Source organism: Thamnophis elegans, unplaced genomic scaffold (assembly GCF_009769535.1).
Source record: "Thamnophis elegans isolate rThaEle1 unplaced genomic scaffold, rThaEle1.pri scaffold_38_arrow_ctg1, whole genome shotgun sequence".
NCBI lineage: Eukaryota > Metazoa > Chordata > Lepidosauria > Squamata > Colubridae > Thamnophis > Thamnophis elegans.
This window is the reverse complement of record NW_022473861.1, coordinates 920,510-937,334: the sequence shown is the minus strand read 5'-3', so window position 1 is coordinate 937,334 and position 16,825 is coordinate 920,510.

Here is a 16,825-nt window from a genome sequence, read left to right as displayed (position 1 = left end):
ATAGGGGCAAAAAAATTCATCCGAATTGTCACAGTCCGGATCTTTCCCTTGACTCCATTTTTTAGGGCAAATATATTTATCCTGGTGTGTATAATATCTCTGCCAATCCATAGTACCACATGCATTGGGCCATCTAGCAATTTTACAAGGGTCAAAAATTAGCGAAGCTTTACTATCTTCATTATCCAATCGTACATTAGTAATAAATTGTCCATTGCTGTTCCCTCGTCTTAATTCTAATATATACGATATGGCTTTTTGTGTTGGATTATAACAAGTGACTTGATTCCCCTTGGTACATGCATTATATGTAATATTATGAAATACACATCCCGTGGTTACTGTCCCTTCACAGTAATATTTATTTTTATAAATTAATGTAGTGCCAATTTTACCTTCTGTCCTAACTGTGGTTATGCATTTTTTGCATACCTCAGCATCAATAGATTTTACCTCTCTTTTTGTAAGGTGGCGAAAACTGCCTCCTCCCATTGTTTGTTGATATTCTAAAAAGGACAGAAACCACTCACTAACTGGAGGGTATTTCATGCTTGCCCTGGAAGTTCTTCTGTTTTTATTATTTTATTAGGAAAACCCATTTGATGTTGTATACATTGATACCAACCTATGGAATTTTCTGTAATTTTTATTTTAATTTGTGATAAACAGCCATTCTCTTTCGGGTGGGAAATACCTCTCACATACTTGAATGCCTTTTTGTATTTTGCGGGCAAAAATCGCCATTTAGTTAAACACGGTGCTTCCGGATTTTTCAAATAACAAGTTAAAATAACTTGTGTATTGGCCTCTCCGTATGTATTATGAGGGTAAATACACATCCCTTGAGAATTGAAGTTTTCCCTAGTGGAGTACGGAATTATCGCTCTTTTTGAGCGGTTGTGTGGGAAAGGAATTTCTTGGATATCCTCCATTATTTCCTTCTTATTTTTATGTTCATATTCAAATGCCCCCCACATTATTAAAAGTACAATTCCCATCCCCATCATCATAACCAAAAAATGCAACAAAAAATGCTTACAAGACATAGGAAAAACCCAATAGTCCCAAAATCCCATTTCTTGTCCGGGCAATGGTCTTCTGAAAAAGGGACATCGAGGTTGTCGTGCCCTTGGGACATAAGAACGGCCAATGACTTGTTCCGGACGAATTTTCATCCTAAGTACTTGATGTAAAGAGAGGGATCAAGAGCTTCTTCGTGATAATTGTTATAAAATGGATTGTCAATGGCCTGTTGCACTGTTGGTGTAATACGAAGGTCAGTATGGGATGGATTGGTATAGGAAAAATATTCCTGAAGACACTGTTCAATTATCACAATATCACACGGGATTTTACACTGATTACAAAGCACACAATACGGGCAGTGGAAGCAACAACAAGCTTCACAGGGGCAAAGGCAGAACCAACACATTGGTCACAATAGCAAATTAGTAGTCTGTCGCTTGGAACAAAAATGACAGGCTTGCTTCTGGATCCTTTTTATTATCCGTTTCTACCGATTTTTCATGAAACGGTCGTATGCATCTACCGGGAACCCACAAAACCTTATCCGGGAGTTGTACTGCAGCGTAACCTCTTCCCCAGGTAACGAGTTCCACAGGTCCTTTCCACTGAGGATCTGGCAATTGTCTGTAATAAACAAGAGGGCGGGGAGAAACTACACTATTCTGAAAATGTCTGTCTGCTGCCGTAGAGGCTATAGGAGAGCCTGTGAGATTTAAAAAATTCTGAGTATACAAGGCTTTACTCAAACGGTTTTGAATTTCAGGCAACCCTATCTTAAAGGGGTCTTGCTGCTTATCAAGCATCATTTTTAATGTCAAGTTTGCTCTCTCTACTATTCCTTGTCCTTGGGAATTATATGGAATGCCAAATTTATGGACAATTTTCCACTGATCACAAAAGGTAGCAAAGGCAGCGCTGCTGTATGCAGGTCCATTGTCTGTTTTAATTTCTAATGGACTTCCTAAAACTGAGAAGGAACGCATACAGTGATTGATCACTTGTTTGGTTGTCTCTCCTCGCTGTGGGGTTGCAAAAATAAATCCTGAAAAGGTATCCACCGTAACGTGAATATATTTCCAGGGTGCAAAAGGAGGATATTGAGTAACATCCATTTGCCATATTTCACAGCGATTGATTCCTCGGGGATTAACTCCCATAGGAACTGCTGTTCCTTGCTTACTACAAGTAGGACATTGCTGTATGATTGCTGTAGCTTCTGCTTTTGAAATTTTATACATTTTCATTAGTGCCTTTGCATTTTGATGAAAGTATTCATGACTTTCCCAAGGAGTTGCAAACCCGATAAAACCTTCCCTTGCGGCTTTATCTGCATAATCATTTCCTTCTGTTAACATTCCAGGAAGTGATTGATGGCTTCTAATATGAGCCACAAAATATTGAAATTTTCTATCCACAATTAATTGCTGTAATTGCACAAACATGTTCAACAATTGCTTATCTAATGCTGGTGAAAGATAGGCATTAAACAAATTATTAATTACTTGATAAACATATAAAGAGTCTACTATCAAATTGAATTCTTGATCTTTCAACTTTTCAAAAGCCAAAATAGAAGCGGCTAGTTCCGAGCGCTGAGCTGAAGTCTGCGGGATGGTATGGTAAACCACCCATTGTCCTTGGATCTGATACACACATGCACCCCTATTTTTAGTACCGTCCGCAAAAGCTGTAACCGCTCCCTTTATTGGTAGCTTACTTTGTAACGAGGTTAATTGTAAATATTGTTGATTCAGTAACAAAAATCTATAATCTGTGGGAAGGTGGTATTTAATTGATCCCACAAAGTTACTCAAGGCTAGCTGAAGTTCATCTGATATTTGGAAATATTTTTCCCACCACGGCAATGGATACGGAACGTAAATTGCAATTGGATCCATTCCCATTACAGCTCAGGTTCTTTCTCTAATTTTCAATATTATCTGAGATAACAGTAGCGGTTTAGTTGAAACTGTTCTCTTTGGAGTATTTGCTAAATGTATCCATTCAACAACAAAGGCTTTTTTCTGTTGTGTTTGCAATAAGCACCCTGTGGGCAAATTTTCGGTGTTAAAGATTGCTGCCGAAAGGGGTACTTGTGGAATCATTCTATCCACCCATCTCTTTGTCATAGCTGTTTCAATTATCTGAATACACTGTCTCTCTTTGTCCCCTATTGTTAATACTGCAGCAGGTTCTTTCCCACCCGCCAGCAGTGCAAACAATGGTTGCAATTGGCTCGTGGTTAATCCCATATAGGGACGTGCCCAATTAATAGAACCTAAATACTGCTGTAATTGTACCAGGGTGCAATTATCCATCTCTGGCAGTTTTGGAATTACAGGTGAAGCATAAGTGGTCATAATTTTATGACCCAAATACATATATGGTGGCATTTTTTGAATTTTTTCTGGGGCTATTTTAAATCCTTTATTATAAAATTCTTGTATAATTTCTTTTATCACTTGTGAACCTACACTTTGAATATTTTTCTCTATTGCTATCAAAATATCGTCCATATAGTGGTAAAATAAGATACCCCTATATTTGGCTCTAAAATGTTTTAAAATGTTATTTATATAATATTGACAAAGTGTTGGGCTATTTAGCATTCCCTGAGGCAATACTTTCCATTGATACCTTACTGTTGGTTCACTATAATTTAGTACAGGGATAGTAAATGCAAACAATACCCTATCCTTTTTGTGCAAAGGTATAGAGAAGAAGGCATCTTTTAAATCAATAACTGTTAAAGCATAATTTTGAGGGATAATATTAGGATTAGGTAGCCCACACTGCAAAGGTCCCATTGGTTGTATTACTTCATTAATTTTTCTCAAATCCTGAAGCATTCTCCACTTCCCTGATTTCTTTTTTATTAAAAATACAGGCGTATTATAAGGGCTATTTGATAGTTCTACTTTTTGATCCAATAACAATTGTTGTACAATTTCTTTTAAAGCTTCTAATTTAACAACAGGGAGTGGCCATTGGTCAATCCATATGGGAGTGTCATCTTTTAGCGTAAGTTTCATTAGGGGGTCCATTTCATTCCAATGTTAAGGTTGCCCCAAATTGAGACAACAAATCTCTCCCCCACAAGTTAACATGTAATTTTAAAACAACCGGACGAATACGTGCCTTGGTTGTAGAACCCGGGATAGAAGCCTCTAGCCACTCCGCACTGGATTGAGCCAGTTGAACACCTCCCACTCCTTTAACGGCTGCAGCAGTTTGCAAGGGCCAAGAGGCTGGCCACTGTGCAGAACTGATTACTGACACATCAGCACCAGTATCTAGAATACCAGTAAAGGGAACACCATTAAGTACTACAGTCAAAAACGGTTTTTGAGCTTTTACCCCTGTAGTAAAGTATTCTTCGTGGGTAGTTATTAAGTCTCCCAAAGGCATTTTTTCGCAATGCCTCAGGGGGTTATATCCGTAGGGGTTGGCTTCTAAGGAAACAGGTATTACAATAGCAGCGTCCTCCCCCGCCCTGACTGTGAGCGGACTACCGCAAATACATGCCAAGGCTAGAGAGGAGATATCTGTGTCCTCTAATAAAAAGGGTGAAGCCAAAACCCTACGGGATATAAGATCCCTGTGGGGATACATAATTAAGGGAGTTGCTGGTGGAAAATGAGCCGCCAACATGTTTAATGGCAAAAAGTACACTAATCCTGGAGTAAACATTTCAATTGTTTCTGAAGCTTGAATTACCACTGATTGCACAACTGCTTCTTTTTCTGCAAAATCTACTGGTTCTCTAGGGGAGGTTACTATAGCCATGGGTTCTGATTTATCAGATGGTAATGAAACTATAGATTTATGATTTTTTGAAATAAAATTTGGACAATTTACGTTAAAAGTGGCTCCTTTAATTACCGGGCTGGAACCTTGCCCGCTATCTAGTTTCCCGAAAACTGTTGTCCATTCTCACTTTCCCTCTGGTTACCTTTTCCTCTGCATTCTCTTGCCCAATGGCCATTTTTCCCACATTTTGGACAAGGAGTTTTTGGTCGGACTCCTTCATTTCTATTATTTGATGGTCCTGCTCCTCCTCCCGGGGCTCTACATTGATTTTTAAAATGTCCAGGTTTTCCACAATTAAAACAATTTCCCATCCTAGGGCCTTTAGGTTTTTGATTATTTTGGCTAATTACTAGCGCATCGGCCATCAATTGTGTTTGATAGGTTACTGATCCGACTACTGCAGCTTTGCGCAGGTAGTCTACCAAGGTTTTTGTTGGATCCCCTCTGAGTGGTTCTAGAACCTTTTTGCAATCCTCATTGGCGTTTTCAAAGGCTAATTTTAGCGTTAATTCCTTCCTAGCTATTGCATTAATGATCTCTCTATTAATTGTTTTTTGTAGTTTCTCTATAAAATTACTATATGGTTCTCCATTTTCTTGTCTAATAGAAGTAAAACTGGATGTACTGGCGGACCCCATATCGTCCAAATGGGCAAAGGCAAACACAGCTGCTTTTCCGGAAACCTTCAGAGAGGCTCTCGGGATCGCCATTTGTTGATCATGTGTGGAGAAATTTCCTACCCCTTGCAATTGTTCTACAGGAAAATTGGCATTGGTCTCATGTAATACCACACATTGTTCTTTATAAATGGCTTTCCATAGCATGGCTTGCATCATACTAAGAGTTGTTTTTGCAAGGGAATACCACTCATTTGGTAATAAATTGAAGTTATCAGATAAACTTTTAAATAAACCCTGTACATACGGAGATTGTAATCCATAGTTCACTATGGCAGTTTTCAAATCTTTCATAACCTGATATGCTACGGGGGTAAAGACAGGATTTGCTCCTGAAAAATCAACAGGAAAAGCAGCCATGATCTGTAAATCATCTAATTCTATGTGTCCGCTACTTCTTGCTGCCTGGACTCCCGTGGTCAAAGGTCCGTATGGACACCCAGTATTTAAAACCGGATAAATGTTAGATTTTTCTCCCTGAGGAGTTTGTTGTATGATCTCCTCTTTATTTTCCTCCTTTACTTTCTCTACAACCTCTGTTGTTACTTCTTCATATTTAGGAGGGGCGGTTGGATTTATTAAAGGTGTTAATTCATCCGCCTGTTTTTCGGAAAGAGTAAATGTGTCTCCTTGATGGAGACAGAGGGCGGTTAAAACTGCTTTCCAATTGATCAATATAGATGGTGGCGCCCTTGGTTCTTCATGCAAGTAAGAACCTATTTTTGTCCATGTGTCTATATTAAGAGATCCATATGATGGATAAGATGGACAATTTTGCCAAATGTATTTCATTAATTCCTGAACTCCTTTTTTTGTAGGAAGTTCACCTCTATTCTTTAATATAATTTTGTGAGCTCCAACTATTTGTCCAATTTCCTTAAGGTGAGCCATCTGCTCTTTAGACAAATGTCCAATTTCCTTAAGGTAAGCCACCTGCTCTTTAGATAAATCTGTCCCCATACTTACGAATTTGCGCTGGGTAAGAGATGAGGGTGTTGGGCACGCCACGAGACGAGAAGCCTCTCCTGCGTCGCACCTCGATCGATTCCTGTTGTAAATGAATCACGTCGGGGTCACCACTTGAAGAGACAGTGCCTGCACGAATGCAGGGGCCTCTCCAACCGGCGGTCCACTTTACGATCCAATTCCTGAGACGGCTCCCCAATAAGACACAAAGGCTGCTGTCTGGACAAAGTGGCAATTCTCTGTTCCTTCAGAGTGCCTTTTATTAGAAAAAGTTAGTTACAGCATCATCAGAAAGGAATGTATCAAAAAGGTATATATAATCACACATGGCATGAGTAAACTGATAAAAAGTTCACAGCATTCTACAAATCACATCATGACAAAGGGTGGGCAAAAGATTTACAAGCTACATGGCATTGAGAGGGGGAGAGAAGAGATAGAAAGCTATAACTCAGCATAGGGGAGAAAAAGGCATGTGTGTGGGAGTATCTGGTTCACATAATACTTGTTACACGAGGCTGCATTTATGACCGTGAGGCCATAAAGATGTTTCTGGTGCGATGATAATTCATCCCTTGTGTATTTGTGTTTCAGATAACAGAAGTTGTCCTTCACGCAAACACCCAGAATGAATTCCAACGCCCTCTTATCTTGTTTTTCTCAGAACTGTCTCCCTGACACGTAGTCAATTGGCTTTGGTAAATTTCCACTAGGATCTTAATTCAAATAGCTTTGTCTATTCTTCTTTTGTTTCCTAGCTAATTCACCTAGCCTGTTATGGCGACAGTCTGGTCCCCACATGGAATAATTATGGAAAGCAATCTAAAATTTCACCTTACCTGGTTAAATCTCCCAGGCCACACAATAGATTCTTCAGGAGAAGAAAACATTATTTTTTGATAATCCATGCCATTGATCCCTCCAATTCTGACTCTCAGAAAAGACTGATTTGGAAATACGATCCAGTTCATAAGATCAAACCCAACCTCTAACTCTCCATTCTGAAGGAAGGAAACTTTTTCCCCTGCATTGTTATTGAAAGATACCTTCCTTACAAATTGGTTGAGCTAAATGTAAGAAAGAAGAAGAAGAAAACAAATAAAGAGAGCACAGTAGAAATGTGAGTACATAAAGAATAATGTTCCTTGCTCTTTGCAGAATGCAGAGAACAAACCCTTTAATACAGGTGTCAAACTCAATTTCTTTCAGGGCCGCGTTGAGACTGTGGTTGACCTTGGGGGGATGAGCAGGCGTGGCCTACTGGGTGGGTGTGGTCATCTTGATGCTACTCACTGAGCATGGCTGACGCGGGTGGGTATAGCCAACCAGGTGGCCATGGCCAGCTTGACACCACTTCTATAACTGCTGGCATGTTTCCTCTTGGCATTGGGTAGACCGGGCTGAAGCTACGCCATCACAATTTTTTCTCTTTACACTGGGTTGACCAGGCTGAAGCCACGCAGGCCTGATGTTTCCTCTTGGCATTGGGTAGTCCAGACCCAAGTGATGCAGACAGACCAGGCTGAAGCAACATGGGCCAGCCTGTTTCATTTTCAAGAATGGCCCCATGGGCTGGATCCAGATATAGCCCATGAGTCTTGTGTTTGACACCCCTCCTTTAAGAGTTTTAAGGGGTGTTGGGAGTATATGCCTAGTTTTGAGTAGGATACACACACACAAACAACAACAACAACAAGAACAACAACAACAACACTAGGTCATTGTTGCTTTAAATGAGTGGATGTACTTATCAGGTGTAATTAACTTTACTATAAGAAGGAGTCAAGAGAACTCACTCTCTCTCTCTGCTTGTCCTATGCTTGATGTCTTGATGACTGGAATGTGAACTGCGACTGTAAGCTATTGTTTGTTCTTTGAATTGTGTTTGGACTAATATCTACTATCTACTATCACTGCTTGTGAAGCAATTATCAGTAGTAAAGCTACTTGTTTTTACTAGCAGTGTCTGAAACTCTATTCGTGTGTTTCTACTAGCAACATTCTTTCTCTCTAGCTGTACATTCCGCTGTACTACTTTCTGTCTCCCAACAGAGATACCCCTAACAAGGGGTCTAAAAGTAAGGTAATACTGAATGATTATGCTTGCAGTTTTAGTGCATAGGCTTTAGAATAAAACCTACAAAACAGCACAATTAAATAAAAGTATCAAATCTATGAAAAACAAACAGATAAAAAACTGAGAATAAAAAATTCCTGATTCTAATTTATTTCAAGAGAAAAATAAAATGATTTGAATCAGAATCAGAGTAGAGCTGTAAGGGACCTTGGAGGTCTTCTAATCCTACCCCCTGCTCAAGCAGGACACCCTGTACCATTTAAGACAAGTGGCTGTCCAGTAAAAACCTCCAGTGGTGAAGCACTCACAACTTCAGAGGGCAAGGTCTTCCACTAGTCAATTGTTCTCACTGTTAGGAAGTTTCTCCTTAATTCTAGGTTGCTTCTCTCCTTGGTTAATTTCCTTCCGTTGTTTCTTGTCTTGCCTTCTGGTGCTTTGGGGAAAAAAAGGTGACCCCCTCTTCTTTGTGGCAGCCCCTCGAATATTAGAACACTGTTATCATGTGACCCTGAGTCCTTCTTTTCTCTAGACTAGCCATACCCAATTCCTGCAACCATTCCTTATAAGCTTAGCTGCTCTTCTCTGACTTTTTCCAAAGTCTTGACATTCTTTTTGTAATGTGGTGACCAAAACTGGATCCAATATAACAGGTGTGGTCTTACTAAGGCTTTATAAATGGTACTAATACTTATTTTATTTTTATGCTTCTGTTTATGCAATCAAGGATTGCATTAGCTTTTTTGGTGCTGCCACTGTCAACTCGTGAAGCATTCCTGACCTGCTCTCAAGTTGCCATAGGCAGCAGGATGGGAAAACTGAGCTTCACAGCTGCATCGAGGAACTTCCATTTCAGTCAAAATAAAGCACATTCCAGTGGCAACATCAAGGTCATCTTCAAGGGGATCCACAGTGACCGGAGGGAGTGACTTCTATAATCTGCAAAATTGCTTCATTGGGGAATGTGACTAATGACACATCTTGGAGGGAGGGGGAAACAGGGTCAGAGCCAAAGCATGAATTAAGTGAGGTCATAGTTGACTTCACTTGGATCGTGCCAACATGAAGCTCCTAATAAATAACTACATTTCTTTTGAAGCTTGGCTTGAGACTCATGATTTAATTAGGAGGTCGGAACTTTGACAGCCACATAATGCTGGCTCATATTTAAGTGGTCAGGCACTAGGTTTAAATGATTGATGTATAATTGTTTCAAGCACATTTGAGTAAGGAGAATATTTGTAACATAGAAATTATTATATATTATGTAAAGATCTCACTTCCTAAAGAATATGTGAATACTGGGAAAGGTGAAAATAAACAAAAGACGATGAAAACCAGTAGAAAGGTAGTTGCACTCAGTTATAGTTGCAATGGGTGCACTAATAAAAGACCTGAAAGGTAAGATTCAGGATAATTCATCCTGGAGAAAACCTGTCTACATTGTGGGTAAACATTGACAATTACTTAATAGCACATAATCAATCAAATTCATCAATAAAGTTGTTTTTGAATTTTGCAACAAATATATAATACTTGTTTTTCCAATTTATCCAATAAACTACAAGATCTTGCTTAACTATTTGAGATAAGCTAAAGACAAATTTCAATTTTATTCTAGCAGTTAGTAGTATTCATCTTTTTTTCTTTTCTTTAAACTGATTTCCTTTTAAAAAAATGAATTGGGTAAGTGCTTGGAACTGTAATATTTTAATAATTGGAACTAGGATACATTTTGCAAAACTGCAGCATGCTTGCAATATAAAGTGGAATGAAATAAATAATCAGAAACATATCACATAGCTCACTCACACTAAAAATATAATTTTAGAGATATAAGTAGAGAGTTTTGGGCTTAGACAATTTAGAATGTCCCCATCTTCAATCCGAACTAGGTATAGTACCTAAAAGCTGCTACAATGTCCACCTGTCAATGAATATTTCAGTTTGAACCACAACGACACACGAGCTCACAATAGATACAAACGTATGGTAAACCGCTCCAAACTTGACTGCACAAAATACAACTTCAGTAATAGAGTGGTCAATGCCTGGAATGCACTACCTGATTGTATGGTTTCTTCCCCAAACCCCAACAAATTTAACCTTAGATTGTCCACTCACCCCATTCCTAAGCGGTCTTTAAGGGGTGTGTATAAGCGCACCAGAATGCCTACCGTCCCTGTCCTAATATTTGTATTCATTTCATGTATTCATAATCATGTCTATACTTATATCTGTTATCTAATTCATGTTTGACAAAATAAATAAAATGACCATAAAAAATAAAAGGATGTCTAGATAAATTTAGGCTGTAAAAAGTCTTGAAGAATAGCATTCTCCGCAATCTAGGATCTAGTAGATTACCTGCAAATAGGAATAGCAATAGCAATAGCAGTTAGACTTATATACCGCTTCATAGGGCTTTCAGCCCTCTCTAAGCGGTTTACAGAGTCAGCATATTGCCCCCACAGTCTGGGTCCTCATTTTACCCACCTCAGAAGGATGGAAGGCTGAGTCAACCTTGAGCCGGTGAGATTTGAACCGCCGAACTGCAGCTAACAGTCAGCTGAAGTGGCTGCAGTACTGCACTCTAACCACTGCACCACCTCAGCTCTTCGATATGATCAGTGCTCTGCAATTTACAGTATCCTTGCTTAGAAGTGACTTAGAATTACTTAGAAGTAATGCTTTACCTTCCATAGATGTTGTTTCAGAAGGTTTAGTTTGGCTTCACGATCTCCTGCTCGGTACCTGAATATGGATGCTTGGATGTCATGCAGAGCATGTGCCACTGCAAAGACTGCATTGTAGACACTGTAGCTGTGGCTAGTCATGCCCATCTCAAATACAGTTGAAGGAAGATTTCCCAGTTTTTCTTCACCAGTGCAGATGCCTGCAACTTCCTCCCCATTTATGGAATTGGAGAAGGAACATTCAAATGCATTTTCCCAGAAGAGCTTGATAATGGCATCTTCCTTTTTCATGTTAGGCTTTCTCGTCTGAAGAAATTCCTGGAATCCCAAAACCTCCCCTGAGTGAATTGCAAAGGAGAGAGCACCGTGGAGGAAGTCTATGTCGTCATTCCTTTGGAAGGGAAGTGATGTGAAATGCATCTGAGCTGTCAGCACCCACACTTTAACTTTTTCCAATAATGGTACATCTTCCACTTGGGATATGGTGGGGATTATCCTCAAAATAATCATATCTTCAGCTTCGCCATGGATTAACACTACATTAGCAGAGCTTCTCATAATAACTTTGAAAGTTTCAATCCCAGCTTCCACAGAGGAGAACATATTATTGGAATAAGTAATTGCTGGCAAAGTTTCAATGAAAGCAAAACAGATGCCACTCACGGAAAACAGGGGTACAACGTCTTGCACAAACCTTTCACCATTCTCACTATTTGAATATAGCATCCCAATCCACGTCCACTTGAAGTGGAGCATCAATTGAAGAATTCCATTGTATTCATGGTGCACATTTGGGAACATCTGTTGATGTAAAACAACCTGCACCTTTTTATTTATCTCCGGAGTTGAGCCATAGATGAACTGAAGAAAGAGATGGAAAAGCAAGATAGAGGGAAAATCATCTTCAAGGTTAGGCAAAACAAAAGCCAGGGATTAGAAATTAAAATGGTGATTTCAAGCTTCCATTGTAGCCATACTTTGCATGTGACAGTGAAAGTGTTAAGGGAAGTAACTGAGAAATTATGAAATGTCTAGTTTTCCATGGAAATACATGAGCAGAAGATATGTAGAATTTAATTACATATTGTGACGTTTTGTCAGTCCCTGCCTAAGAAAGTCTGCTCTAATGAAATTGATTCAGTGGTAATGTTTCCATCAGATCATCCTGCATTTCATGAAACAACTATATCTGCATCTTATTAATAAAGCAGAACTTAGATTGCAACCTCTAGTTTTGAATATGATACATGTTGAAAACAATTACTTTCAGAGATAATAAAGTGCACGCAACAGGTTCAGTGGTCGATTAGTTTGCAGATTGTTTGGGTCTAGTATATTTATTTTTATACCCTATGAATTTTAACCGGTTTCTTTCTCCACAATTCAATTTACAAACTGCATTTTTCTTCTCATTTTATTTCACATTTTTCTTTCATTTCTTTCTTTTTATAAAGAGCATGTAAGAGAAAGGATTACTTTAAAATTTAAGATAACAATAATGTTGATGCTATGATTTTTGGCAGCTGCCAAAAAAGCCAACACAGTTCTAGGCTGCATAAACAGAGGAAAAGAGTCAAGATCACGTGAAGTGTTAATACCACTTTATAATGCCCTGATAAGGCCATACTTGGAATACTGCATTCAGTTTTGATCACAACAATGTAAAAAAATATGTGGAGACCAGGGATGGGTTTCAACAGGTTTGCGGCAGTCCCTGCGAACCGGTTGGTCGGCGAACCCGGAAGTAAGTAACTTTCGGGAACGGCGAAGGGCCCAGCCGCCTGCCCGCGCTTCTTACCCGGTTTTGACGAGTTCTGTGCTTCCACACATGCGCAGGACGCATACAGCGCCTGCGCGATCCTCCAGGAGCAGCTGGAGCATCGCACAGACACTAGTACGCATGCGTGCACCGCGCGCGTGCACGAGGACGCCGCCGGCCCCGTTCCAACCGAACCGGTTGGAATGGGGCGGGAAACCCACCCCTGGTGGAGACTCTAGAAAGAGAACAGAGAAGAGCAACAAAGGTGATTGGGGATCTGGAGACTAAAACATATGAAGAATGGTTGCAGGAACTGGGTATGTCTAGTTTAATGAAAAGAAGGACTAGGGGAAACATGATAGCAGTGTTCCAATATCTCTGGGGCTGTCACAAAGAAGAGGGAGTCAAACTATTATCCAAAGCACCTGAGGGTAGAACAAGAAGCAATGAGTGGAAACTAATCAAGGAGAGAAGCAACTTAGAACTGAGGAGAAATTTCCTGACAGTTAGAACAATCAATCAGTGGAACAACTTGCTTCCAGAAGTTGTGAATGCCCCAACACTGGAAGTTTTTAAGAAGATGTTGGATAACCATTTGTCTGAAGTGGTGTAGGGTTTCCTGCCTAGGCAGGGGGTTGGCCTAAAAAACCTCCAACGTCCCTTCCAACTCTGTTATTCTATTTCACAGTTTGTTTATATAATAACCCTTGAAATAAGTGGAGATATAAAACAAGGAATATCAAGTAAGATAGTCTATGAGAAGTCTAAGCATCTCTAACCCAAAAAGAATTATATCAAACAGGTAAACAATTTACAATAAAAATAATAAACTGGGCCTAAGTATGCCTATTAATAATATATAACTAATTAAATCAAGCAAACTAAATAGTTTAAGCCTTTGCAAGATACAATGGACTCATTTATTCCCTGACTCTCTCACCCCATGACAAACGAACATTACAGGAAGGAAAAAATGAATGACTTCAAAAACTTCATTTTTTCTCTGCTGGCATTGTACCTGTGGCATCTTGTAGAGGGATAGGATGGTGTCCAGGTGGTCTCCAACTGCAGATGTTGGTCCTCCAATGACAGCTATTGGTCTTTTCTGCATGTCACACCTGCAGTTTGGGATGAATCTCTCCTGGCTGGAGAACAGTTCTAACAAGGCACGATAGGTCCACGTGGGATTAAAATAGCTGTTATAGATATGGAAGCCCAGGGTGTGATTGGGTAAAATGTGAGAGTTTTCATTGATCTCCTTGACTGCAAATTGCAAAGCTAAGAATTGCTGATACATTGGTGTCATCACTCTGAAAGGAAAATCATACACATAGTTCAAGAAATGACAATTAGCAGAGTTCAAGTGTAACAGATTTTTAAAGAATTGGTATTCATGTCCGTGAATGTGGGGAAATATTGTCACTTTCAGCTGGATGTTTCTCACCAATTTTTACAAGCTCAGCACTGTAAACGTTTGATATGTAATGGTTAAACTAATGATTTCTGCCCCCCCCCTGCATAAATTCTTTTGTAATCCTATTTTCAACTGGGAAATAACTTTGGAAGACGTAATATTTGAAATACATGGTGTTGAAGCACATACCAGCACAGTGGTTTCTTAAAATACTTTGTTCATTTTTTTTGCATATTAACATGAAATCACAATTTAGCCAGATTCTTTATTTTTATCTGTTTAGTTTTCAATTTTATTCTGATCATCATTACAGTAAAAAATTCTAAACATTAGTATGTATTGAATAAAATATAATTCATTATCTAGATTTATGAAAGGGACACAGATGTGTTCCCTTCTTTGAAAATATCTGTTGGACCCACAAAATGTTAGGGTGATGGGAAGTCACAGCTCAACAAATATAAATTTGCATATATAATTTTTTCTGATTAGTTAAAATGTTATTCACTGCCTATGAGGAAACCATCTCAGACAAGATTCCATATGAATATGTGTATCTGTGTTTCAAATAAAATTACAGGATTTCATCAAAGATTACTATAAGGTGTTTCACTGAAGTCCATCTCTGTATAATATATGTAGATCTTAGACAAAATGCCTATGACAACGAAGTCCCCAGGTTCATATTGCTGGTGAAGAAAAGGGAGAGGTTCACTTATGCTGCATTTAGCATTGGAAATCATGCACACTACTCGGGGTAAAAGCACTATAATTAATGCTTCAAATACCACCATGCTGAATGAAGCAGCTTTTCTTTAAGCCAATTCATGTCTCCCAGATCTGTCTTTCATTAATTCAGATGGGCCAAGTCCCAGCATAAGTCACAATGATCAGAGTTCAGAATCCAGTTTGGAATATTGAGTTCAGAGTTCAGAATCCAGTTTGGAATATTGTGTTGCATTTTCTCATTACCTTTTTATTTTGTTGTCTTTCATTTCTGTTCAACCTGCTTGAGGGCCATGAGGCACTCAGAAGTTATTATGGTTAAATGGATAATTATAGAGGAAGAATTACCAACTGAACATTATAAATACATCATAAATAGGAAAGCTCATTGGATATTTCCCATCAAAAATCTTTGTTTTTGTTTTCCAGGGAATTAGGTGATAACCCTTTTTGAAGTGGTTCAATCATATTCCTGGAATTGAAAGTGGACATTGAAGTATAATTAAACTAGTAATTAAAGATAAATTTAAAGGTTTCCCTTGCACATATGTGATAGTTGTTCCCGACTCTAGGGAGCGGTGCTCATCTCCGTTTCAAAGCCGAAGAGCCAGCGCTGTCTGAAGACGTCCACGTGGTCATGTGGCTAGCATGACTAAATGCCGAAGGTTCACGGAGCACTGTTACCTTCCCACCAAAGTTTTCTACTTACATTTTTATGGGCTTTCAAACGGCTAGGTTAGCAGAAGCTGGGACAAGCAACGGGGGCTCACTCCTTTATGCGGTGCTAGGGATTTGAACCACGGAACTGCCGACCTTGCTGATCGACAAGTTCAGTATCTTAGCCACCGAGCCAGTGTGTCCCTTTTAAATTAGTAATTACATTGAGGATATTATCAATATGTAATCAAAAGTTCTACAAAATAAGAAAGAAAACAGAACTGAAAGAAATATAAAACACTGACATTTATTTAGTATCAGTTTATCTAAGTTACAAAGGAGACTTCTCTGTGTAATGTGTCTTCATGCTTCTGGAATTAAGGAGAAACTTCCTAACAGTGAGAACAATTAACTAGTTGAACAGCTTGCCTTCAGAAGTTGCATGTGCTTCAACACGGGATTTTTAAGAAGAGACTGTACAGCCACTTTTCTGAAATTGTTTAGGGTTTCCTGCTTGAGCAGGAAGTTGGACTAGAAGACCTCCAAGGTCCCTTCCAGCTCTATTCTAATTGATTGATTGATTAATATGGAAAGAATAAGAATGCACTGGATATGTTGGCATGCATATTTTAACATATCAGACAAATCTGGACATCTTTTAATATTACAATTTTAATATTTATATTAAATATTTTAAATAATAATCAGTGTGTTTCTAATTTGATTTATTTTGTGCTACCAAGTCATTGTCAATTCTTAGTAAATGCATAGATATATTCTCCCAATGATGATCTGCCTCAAATCTGGTCTCTCATGTCTTCTAATGGTAACACAGATTGGACAACCATTTGACTGAACGGTATTGGGTCTCCTTCTTGAGCAAGGGAATTGGACTAGAAGATATTCAAGGCCTCTTCCAACTCTCTGTTATTCTGTTATTCTCACTGTCAGGGTTACTGTCAAGTAACACCCCCAACAAAAGAAGAGTCTGAGGCTTGAAGTTCCTCAAAGTTCCATTTT